Here is a 10564-nt window from a genome sequence, read left to right as displayed (position 1 = left end):
AAATAGACAGCTAGTGGGAAGCAGCTGCACATAGCACAGGGAGATCAGCTCTGTGCTTTGTGACCACCTAGAGGGGTGGGATAGGGAGGGTGGGAGGGAGACACAAGAGGGAGATATGGGGATATATGTAAACGTATAGCTGATTCACTTTGTTATACAGCAGCAACTAACACAACAATGTAAAGCAATTATACTCCAATAAAGAAGTTTAAAAAAAAAAGCTAAATATGTAAATAAATAAATAAATAAGTGAGGGAAGTACAATTAAAGCATGAGAATTCAACATTCATTGGTATTTCATCTTCAGTTTTTTCATACTGACACTTGATACTTGCAAATTTTGAAACAAACTTTGAGATCATGATGACTATTCTGAAGAGATTTCAGCACCAGAACTAAGATTTGTACATTCAGTTGTTTTGCGATTGACTTGTTAGCCATTTGCATAGCGTATAGTACAGATTTGTCACTGGTCAGATCACAGTGTTGAAGGAAAGAAGTACCTTCCTGTAATTAGAAAGGATCCCCTAAACTGCACTCACCTTAAGACATCCAATGTACAAGAGCACAAAAACCATCACAATAATGTGTCTCCAAGGAACATGGTTTTGATAAGGAAAATAACTTAAGCTTCTGTTTCCCATTTTAATTACTGAAATCTCTAACAATGACAAAACTGTCACATAGGACAGTAAACATATACAGAAATTCAATCAAACTTCTTGGAAAGAACACATTTAGCAATCTGGGATAATGCAGAATGACAGGAAATATAACGTGATTCAACACTGGTTCTTGTAGTCATTTTACACAGACATCATGTTAGTATTAGACCAAGGCACAAAACATTTATGTAATTATACAGAAAGGATCCCCTAAACTGCACTCAGCTTAAGACATCCAATGTACAAGAGCACGAAAACCATCACAGTAATGTGGTTCCAAGGAACATAGTTTTGGTAAGGAAAATAACCTAAGCTCCTGTTTCCCATTTTAATTACTGAAATCTCTACCAATGACAAAAATGTCATATAGGACACTAAATGTATACAGTAATTCAAACTTCATGCAAAGAACATATTTAGCAATCTGGGATAATGCAGAATGACTGGAACTATAACGAATGTGATTCAACACTGGTTCTTTTTGTCATTTTACACAGACGTCATGTTAATATTAGACCAAAACACAAAATGTTTAGTGCATAAACCAGTTTCTTTTTTAAGATCTATCATTTTTATCTTGGTCTTTTATCTTACTTTGACCACCTGTACCCAGTACTCTATCCTACTGCTCAACTTAATCAACAAAATCAAAAGTGATTTCTGACCAGATTTATGGGGGACATATACATTTATATCATCAAAGTGTTTCCATGACCAAAAGTACAATAATAAAGATGAAAATGCCTCCTATTTCTTTTAGAAAATAGTACTTTATAAGCTTGCTGCATCTTTAATGTCTTTACTATTGGACGACAATGAATAGTTGATAGAAAAAAAACTATACTTAATTATGATAGCTCATCCATCACAGATTAACCTAAAAATGAAGTTTCTACAGAAACAGGAACTATTTTAACAAGGAAAAAAAATTCCCTCATTCAAACCTCTTTGAAGTGGTAATGGCTGCAAACCTGCAGCATTTAGAAAAGTATGTTATCAACAAGCTCTGTCTTATGAACTTAGATTAAGAAATCTAGAAAGCAGATGGTGGATTATTCCTTCACAATTTTAGTAAAATTACTAATAATCAAAGATTTCAAAGCAAATATGGCACATAACAACCCAAGCATAAATCAAGATGGAGAGTCTGGAGAATTTTTGATTTCCTAAATTTTCAAAAAATTCTATCATTGCAACATACAGGATTTCTCCCCTATTTTAATCTTAGAAGTTTCAAAGGAAAGGGAGTGGATTACATACTCACACGTGAGTGCCCGCACACACGCACGCTCACACACACACACTTGGTGGTAAGTAGAGTATCTAGCTCCTTCTTCCCACCACCTAAGTCTCACTTTATTTATTAAAAGAAAATTATGCAGGACCCCTCGTTGTTTTCCTTTTGTCTAATGATTTCTATGACCTTAATTGCTGCCATCATGGTTACTTTTCTAGTATTTCAACATAAGATTCAAAAGCAGCTTTGTAGTCAGGAACGTGTACCTGAACACCTGTATAACTGCAGGGCACCTAGGTAATAATAACTGACAAATTCAGGGATCGAACTTTTGAGTTCCACAGTAAGATATAATTCATGTGAATTATAAATGGTCTGAATCATGTTTCAGACCACTGAACTTACTGAAGTTAAAATACAAATAGCTGAAGGCATGATGTAAAAGATTAAGTACTTGGTTCTGTTAACATATTTACCAATTAAAGTCACAAAATATTCCTCATTATTATTCATGCAGATAATTGAGAAAAAGATAGTGCAGAAATTAAGTTTAAATTAAACATTATTCCTTCCCTTCCTCCCACTTCCCTATACTCTACAAAATGTTTTCCCTGGGACTAGGCCTTGAAAAGGCCACTACGTATTAGTTTGACATGCATTACTGTCTGCAATTAAAAAAGCTAATTTTGTGATGGTTGTAATTATATTATAAAAATGTCCACATTCATCAATCTAAAAAGGTTGAAAACCTACAGTGAATCTACAATATAGTGTTTTACATTTGACCACTGGTTTGTGTTATGTAGGAATCATAGATTTGGTAAATCACTAATAATTTAGGAAGGCATCTAAACCTTTAAATTCTGGATGAATTTATGTTCGAATCTACAAAATTGCTTTAAGGCTAAACTCGAGAGACTTCCTATCATTCTAGAATTCCTCACTCTGGGCAAATCATTTTTAGGACACTTTCTTATAAATATCACTCTTTGAAAGCACATACAATTCCAACTGTTCCACATTTTATGGTCTTAACCTACATAGGGCTGATCTCAATTATTCATGGGACATCAAATGTGATAGGAAGACAAACCTGAGAGAAACATTTACAATACAATAGCATAACTTGCTAAATTCTTCATCAGCATTCTCTGAAAAAAACTTCTCAAAGTCTTTCTCCTCTTTATTTTAGCAATGGATTGTGGAAAATGTGTGATTTTCTGTTGACATGAAAATATTTCAAGGCACGGTGTCCTTGCCTGACTGGTTTAGTATTTTCTGCATAACTGATACAGGAACTCCTATACAACTCTCTTCCACCCTGTTGTAAAGGTCAGAAAAAAGCATCAAACTGGGAGGGTACTAGCTTATTGCCAGAGTAGTAATGTCTCAAGACTTTCAAAGTATGTTGTCTTTTCCCTCGCTCTGTTTGTCTCCATTTTCTGTTTACAGCTCACAGAATGTAGCGGTTTTGTTGTTGTTAACAGTTGTTCTTTGCAGGTTTTTTTTTTTTTTTCTTTCTCCAGATTAAAGTCCTATCTCTTCTTAGTTTGTTTCTCTATGTGATATTTCACTTGGTCAGTTCCTGCCTGATTGCATCGATGAGCTCTTCTTGTAGCTTAGTTACTTCTTTTCTCATTTCTTCTAAAGTGTTTGGCTTCAGCCTGTCATAGTCCAGTCCTTCTGTCTGGACTCCGTTGACACTGGACTGTGATGAGGGTGCAGATTTTGGTCTGTAAATAACAGGTGACTTGCTGCCATTCATTGTATTTGTTCTTTCCCAAGGTTTTCTTGTTGGTTCAGGTGTACTTGTTGAAGAGGCCTTAGAAGTTACAGGCTGAATCTTCATTTTCGTCTTCTTTTCGTTCTGTTCCAATTGTTGATCACTTTTTAGCAATTCTCTTCCTCCTAGCCAGCAGGGTGCTCATTTCTTCCATTAACCCACCACCCCTAACGGAAGGGGTCCTTTTCCACTACCTGTATTTTTTAGAGGCCAAATTCACACCAGTGATCTCTCCGCTTGGGAAACAGGAATCCTCCATCCATGACACTTTCCTAAGTTTTGATCCAGAAATTGCAGCTGCAAGTCCAGTTAAAGGGTGACTGTCTTCAAACATGGATCCCCAAGAGATCCAGATGCAGGGAGGGGAGAAGCAGGGGGTGGTGGAGGAGGAGGGGGTACCTGATTAGGAAGAAGGTGGTAGAGGAGGCGGAGGCCCTGAGGATGGAAGTGGATGGGATGGAGGGAGTCCTGGGGGAGGAGGGAGTGCGGCTGATGCCTGGGCAGGACCCGGTGGGAGTGGAGGAGGGGGTGGAGGTGCCGGTGGTCCCAAGTCAATGCAAGCCTGGCTCAGCAGCAGAGGAGACTCCCAGCACAGAGCTTAGAGGAGTCTCCACAGAGGCAGGGGCAGCAGTGTTTGACATTCTTCGCTCTCGCTCGCATTCCAGCTGCTCCCTTTCTAGTTGCTCTTGCCGCTTTCGTTCTTGCCTTTCTCTGTCCAGTCTCTCCACTCTTGTCTCTCCCACCCCAGGCAATCCTGAACTTCTCTTTCTTGTCTCTCTCTCTCCAGCTGCTCCTGTTCTAGTCACTCCCTCTCCAGCCCTCCCCTTTCTAACCTCTCCCCCTCCAATCTCTCCCTTTTCATTCTTTCGCCCTTTCCCGCTCCAGGTCCTTTTCTTTGCTGTGCTTGTAGTTGCCTCTGAATTTTTTTGTGTGGTACGCGGGCCTCTCACCGCTGTCCGGGGCACGAACCCGTGTCCCCTGCATCGGCAGGCGGACTCTCAACCACTGCGCCACCAGGGAAGCCCTATAGTGTATTTTTAATTTTAGTTATTGTAATCTTCAGCTCTTGTTTTATATATATATAGTTTTATCAAGTTCTCAGTGACTTCTTCAATTCTTCTCCTGAGTTTGGTAAGCAACTTTATTATTATTACCTGAACTCTTTACCAAGTAGATTTCTTATCTCCATTTAGTTTAGTTCTTTTTCTGAGGTTTTGTCTTTTTCTTTCTTTTGGAACATATTCCTTTGTCTCCTCATTTTGCTAATTCTCTGTGTTTATCTCTATGTATTAGGTAGATCAGATATATCTCCTGGTCTTGAAGGAGTGGTCCATTGTAGGTTTCCTGTGAGGCCCAGAAGAGCAATCCCCTATGGTCACCAGAGCCGGGCACTTCATGAGTATTCCTTCTGTGGGCTGTTTGAGTCCTCCTGTTGTGGTGGGGTCATGTTTGCTACTGGTGTACTGATTGGTGCGGCTGTTCCCTGGCCCAGCTGTTTGCAAGGCCTGGTCATGACTGCTGCCCCAGTGAGGCTGGATTCAGGGCCTGACTGCAACAGCTGTGGGTATGGTGGTTTTATGGGGTTGGTCCCCTGGCACAGGAGTCATTTTGTGGGGGAGGCATGCCAGACCCACCTGAGGCTGCCTGCCAGGTGTGGTGGGGTAGGGCTTGCTTTGGAAAGGCACTGACCAGGGTGGATGGATTGGACAGGGTGGGTCCTCAGGGGACTGCTAGGACAGGGAAGGAAATACTAGCAGGGTAGTTAGCAAATGTCAGAAATAATGCCCACCAGCGCCTGGCCAGCTAGGTAAAAGGAGAATTAGAAAAATGGCATCTACCACTGGTTTGGTACCTTGATAAAGTTCCAATAGATCCCTGATCCTTTGGGACTCACCCTAAAGTTTGTCAATGAATCTCCTTCACATATAGCCCAGGCACTTTTCAAACACAGGTCTCTTTGCCGGAACTCAGAGTGAGTGAGTTTGCGCACAATCCATTTAAGAGCAGAGTCTGTTTGCTATAGCCCTCCAGCTCTCCCAGCCATAAGCCTCGGTGGTTTTCAAAGCCAGACATTATATGGGATCACCTTCCAGGTGCAGGTCCCCAGGGCTGGGCTGCCTGATGTAGAGCTCAAACCCTTTGCTCCTTAGGGAGGACCTCTGAGTTTGTGATATCCCCTCCCACTGTGGGCCACTGTGCCAGGGATGTGGGTCCTGACTAGACTGCATCTCTGCCCCTCCTAGCCATCTCAATTTGGATTTTTCTTTATATCTTTAGCTGTAAAAGAGGCATTCTTCTAGTCTTCAGGTTGTTCTTAGAAAAACTTCTATACATAGCATAGTTTTTGTGTGTCTACGGGAGGAGGTGAGCTGAGGTTCTTCCTACTCCACCATCTTGATTCTCTCCTCCTTCTTGAAAGGACTACTCTTGATGAAGATATACAGTGAATTAAAGGCAAGTATTTTGTTTGTGAAGGAGCAGGAGCATCTGTGGCATATACTAGAAATTTAACAGCATTATATTCTTCCAAACCTGGTTATATGATATTTTCCCCATTAATCACATGGCAAGGTATATATGAGTAGTAATGCAGAGAGTTGGCAAGTGTCATATTGCAAAACAACACACAATTTATTTTCCAAAAATACTTATTCTGAAAATTAAATGACACCTTAAACAAAATAAATGTCCAGAATATAACTTAAAATTTGGCTGTTTTATCAACAAAGATTATCCACTTCTCTTTGACACTTAATCACTTTTGTGCTATCTTTATATGGACACTATTTTTTAAGCTGAAAATTTTCATCATTATCAACATTAACATTTATTGTGTACTTAATCAAAAAAACTTAATCTACTCAGGAAGGATTAAAATTTTGAAAGTGCATAAATATTTTAAATATCTTGATCTTCTACTACTGATGATACTTTCTACTGCCACTAACATTGACTGTTCATTTGTTTCTGTGTAAAACAGATCCACCAAAACATAATTTCCAGAACATAATTTCCAAGAAAGATTAATTTGGAAAGCAGCAGATTTAAAAGTTCATTCAATATCATTTTTAAGCTTCTCTTGAAACCAATGACAAAATTTCTTGGCAAGAGTGAAAACTAGAGTTGCTAGTACTGTACTGACTGTTGTTTTTTTAAAAATGGATTTAACTGGAATGTGGATTTCTTCTTAAAATAATGCAATGAGGAACAAAATTCTGGAAAGTATATTCCTTTTGTACATTATCAAATGTCAGGAAATATCTTGTATATTATGAAATTACATTCATTTTACATTTTAGGAAAATACTCATAAATTATGTAAATGATTTGTGAAATTATTATGGAAAATATGGAATTATTGTGAAAAAATATGGGAATTATCTTCCTTTCTTTAAACATGTACTACACGACAAATATACTTCCTCTGCAGCTTAAATTAGTTTTGTTTACTCTCTGCAAAAGTTAAAAAGTTACGTATCTTATTAATACAAGATTATTTATTATAAATTTGCTTTTCTTTTTGCCTACCTTACCTAAAATTTTCATCTCAGAGAAGAGTAAGATAAATTCTAAAAGGAATATGGAGACTGAGATGTACTATCGAGGGATATACATTGAATAAAGAGATAATATTCATGTTCTAATATAAAAAGCATTATACATTGTGGGGAGGATAACTGTGTTAATCAAGATGTTATTATGAGAGAGGATTTTCTAATTTTCTACCAACATTCCCATTAGAATGTCAATAATGCACCTAAAGGAAACACATAAGTACATTGTCCTTTGTGGTGGAGGGTAAGCATCATCCACAGGTTTCATCATCTCTGATTATGGTAGAATGAGATTTAGTCCTTTTCTGACCCAGTGATATTTGAGGGGTGAGAAGGAAAAAAGTAAAGAGAGAGAGAGAGAGAATCACATTTGAAAGAGTCCCATTTTCCACCTATATAGTCTTTAACATAAAGAGGGGGATATATGTTATATCAGGCAAGATTCTACAACGGCAGAGATAGGAGAGATAGTGACTCACCTGGCTCTCTAAATTAGATTGAGGAAAGTGGATATCTAGAAGGCTTCTATATAATAATCTAGTACACAGATATCACCACAGAACCTTGGCAGTGTGCTTAGGTATGAGTCATGAGCCTTTCAGAACCTGTAGGCTTAGAATTAAGAACTAAAATATAGCTGTGAATAAAAATGCTGAGCAAAAAACACAAGTGGGATTATTGTAGTGAGTCAGATGGAAAATTTTGTGGGATTTAAGGTTTGTTTTCACCAAGAAGAGAAGCTGAGCTATGTATATCAAAGAGTGTCCCAGCCTATGCTGACTGTCTGGATGTGATTATTATTAATAGCAACTCTTTACTGTCAAAGTATTCCATTCTGAACAATAAGTCACATGGTCACTACAGATAATGTATATTCTCCAAGGGCTTTGCCATTGAAATTATAGAAGTAGAAAGAGGAAAGGGATGCTGAGTAACTAGAAAATTTTATCTAATAGACACCAAACATTATTTAAAAGGACTACAAAAAACTAAGGTATCATACAATTTTCAAACTTTATATAACAGAAAGTTACTTTTCTCCCTCATCCATGCATACATGCTATTGAGTCAGACCAAATTAATTAGAGATTAACTATTATGCTTTCTAGGCACATCAGCATTGTAGTATGAAATAAATTTTCCAATTCCACATCATTGCACTATTTATAAGATTTAAAGATAATGGAATAAAATTGTATTTTTGTTTTGTCTTTATTTTTGAATTTTATTTAATTTTTTTATACAGCAGGTTCTTATTAGTCATCAATTTTATACACATCAGTGTATACATGTCAATCCCAATCGCCCAATTCATCACACCACCACCACCACCCTCTGCCGCTTTCCCCCCTTGGTGTCCATACATTTGTTCTATACATCTGTGTCTCAACTTCTGCCCTGCAAACTAGTTCACCTATACCATTTTTCTAGGTTCCACATATATACGTTAATATATGATATTTGTTTTTCTCTTTCTGACTTACTTCACTCTGTAGGACGGTCTCTACATCCATCCACGTCTCTACAAATGACCAAATTTCATTCTTTTTTATGGCTGAGTAATATTCCATTCTATATAAGTACCACAACTTCTTTATCCATTCGTCTGTTGATGGGCATTTAGGTTGCTTCCATGACCTGGTTATTGTAAATAGTGCTTCAATGAATATTGGTGTGCATGTGTCTTTTTGAATTATGGTTTTCTCTGGGTATATGCCCAGTAGTGGGATTCCTGGATCACATGGTAACTCTATTTTTAGTTCTATAAGGAACCTCCATACTGTTCTCCATAGTGGCTGTATAAATTTACATTCCCACCAACAGGGCAAGAGGGTTCCCTTTTCTCCACACCCTCTCCAGCATTTGTTGTTTGTAGATTGTCTGATGATGCCCATTCTAACTGGTGTGAGGTGATACCTCATTGTAGTTTTGATTTGCATTTCTCTAATAATTAGTGATGTTGAGCAGCTTTTCATGTACTGCTTGGCCATCTGTATGTCTTCTTTGGAGAAATGTCTATTTAGTATAGTCTGAAGTCAGGGAGTCTGATTCTTCCAGCTCCATTTTTTTCCCCTCAAGACTGCTTTGGCTATTCAGGGTCTTTTGTGTCTCCACACAAATTTTAAGATTTTTTGCTCTAGTTCCGTAAAAAATGCCATTGGTAATTTGATAGGGATTGAACTGAATCTGTAGATTGCTTTGGGTAGTATAGTCACTTTCACAATATTAATTCTTCCAATCCAAGAACATGGTATATCTATCTGTTGGTTTCATTTCTTTCATCAGTGTCTTATACTTTTCTGCATACAGGTCTTTTGTCTCCCTAGGTAGGTTTATTCCTAGGTATTTTATTCTTTTTGTTGCAGTGGTAAATGGGAGTGTTTCCTTAATTTCTCTTTCAGATTTTTCATCATTAGTGTATAGGAATGCAAGAGATTTCTGTGCACTACTTTGTATCCTGCTACTGTACCAAATTCACTGATTAGCTCTAGTGGTTTTCTGGTGGCATCTTTAGGATTCTCTATGTGTAGTATCATGTCATCTGCAAACAGTGACAGTTTTACTTCTTCTTTTCCAATCTGTATTCCTTTTATTTCTTTTTCTTCTCTGATTGTCGTGGCTAGGACTTCCAAAACTATGCTGAATAATAGTGGTGCGAGTGGACATCCTTGTCTTGCTCCTCATCTTAGAGGAAAAGCTTTCAATTTTTCACCATTGAGAATGGTATTTGCTGTGGATTTGTAGTATATGCCCTTTATTATGTTGAGGTTAGTACGCTCTATGCCGACTTTCTTGAGAGGTTTTATCAAAAATGGGTGTTGAATTTTGTCAAAAGCTTTTTCTATATCTCTTGGGATGATCATATGGTTTTTACTCTTCAGTTTGTTAATATGGTGCATCACATTGACTGATTTGCATATATTGAAGAATCCTTGCATCCCTGGGATAAATCCCACTTGATCATCATGTATGGTGCTTTTAATGTGTTGTTGGATTCTGTTTGCTACAATTTTGTTGAGGATTTTTGCATGTGTATTCATCAGTGATACTGGTCTGTAATTTTCTTTTTTTGTAGTATCTTTGTCTGGTTTTGGTATCAGGGTGATGGTAGCCTCATAGAATGAGTTTGGGAGTGCTCCTTCCTCTGCAAGGATGAGTTTGAGAAGGATGGGTGTTAGCTCTTCTCTAAATGTTTGATAGAATTCACCTGTGAAGCCATCTGGTCCTGGATTTTTCTTTGTTGGAAGATTCTTAATCACAGTTTCAATTTAATTACTTGTGATTGGTCTTTTTATATTTTCTATTTCTTCCTGCTTCAGGCTTG

The 10564-nt window shown here is 37.8% G+C and overlaps 1 pseudogene; it reads right to left on the bottom strand.

Annotated features, from left to right (window-relative positions):
* Nucleotides 1-3472: 3472 nt before the first annotated feature.
* LOC112410038 (protein enabled homolog) overlaps nt 3473-10564 on the bottom strand; it is a 54538-nt pseudogene continuing 47446 nt past the window's right edge.

This window comes from Neophocaena asiaeorientalis, unplaced genomic scaffold (genome assembly GCF_003031525.2).
Source record: "Neophocaena asiaeorientalis asiaeorientalis breed wild unplaced genomic scaffold, Neophocaena_asiaeorientalis_V1.1 scaffold158, whole genome shotgun sequence".
Lineage (NCBI taxonomy): Eukaryota > Metazoa > Chordata > Mammalia > Artiodactyla > Phocoenidae > Neophocaena > Neophocaena asiaeorientalis.
This window is presented reverse-complemented; position numbering and strand designations above follow the sequence as displayed.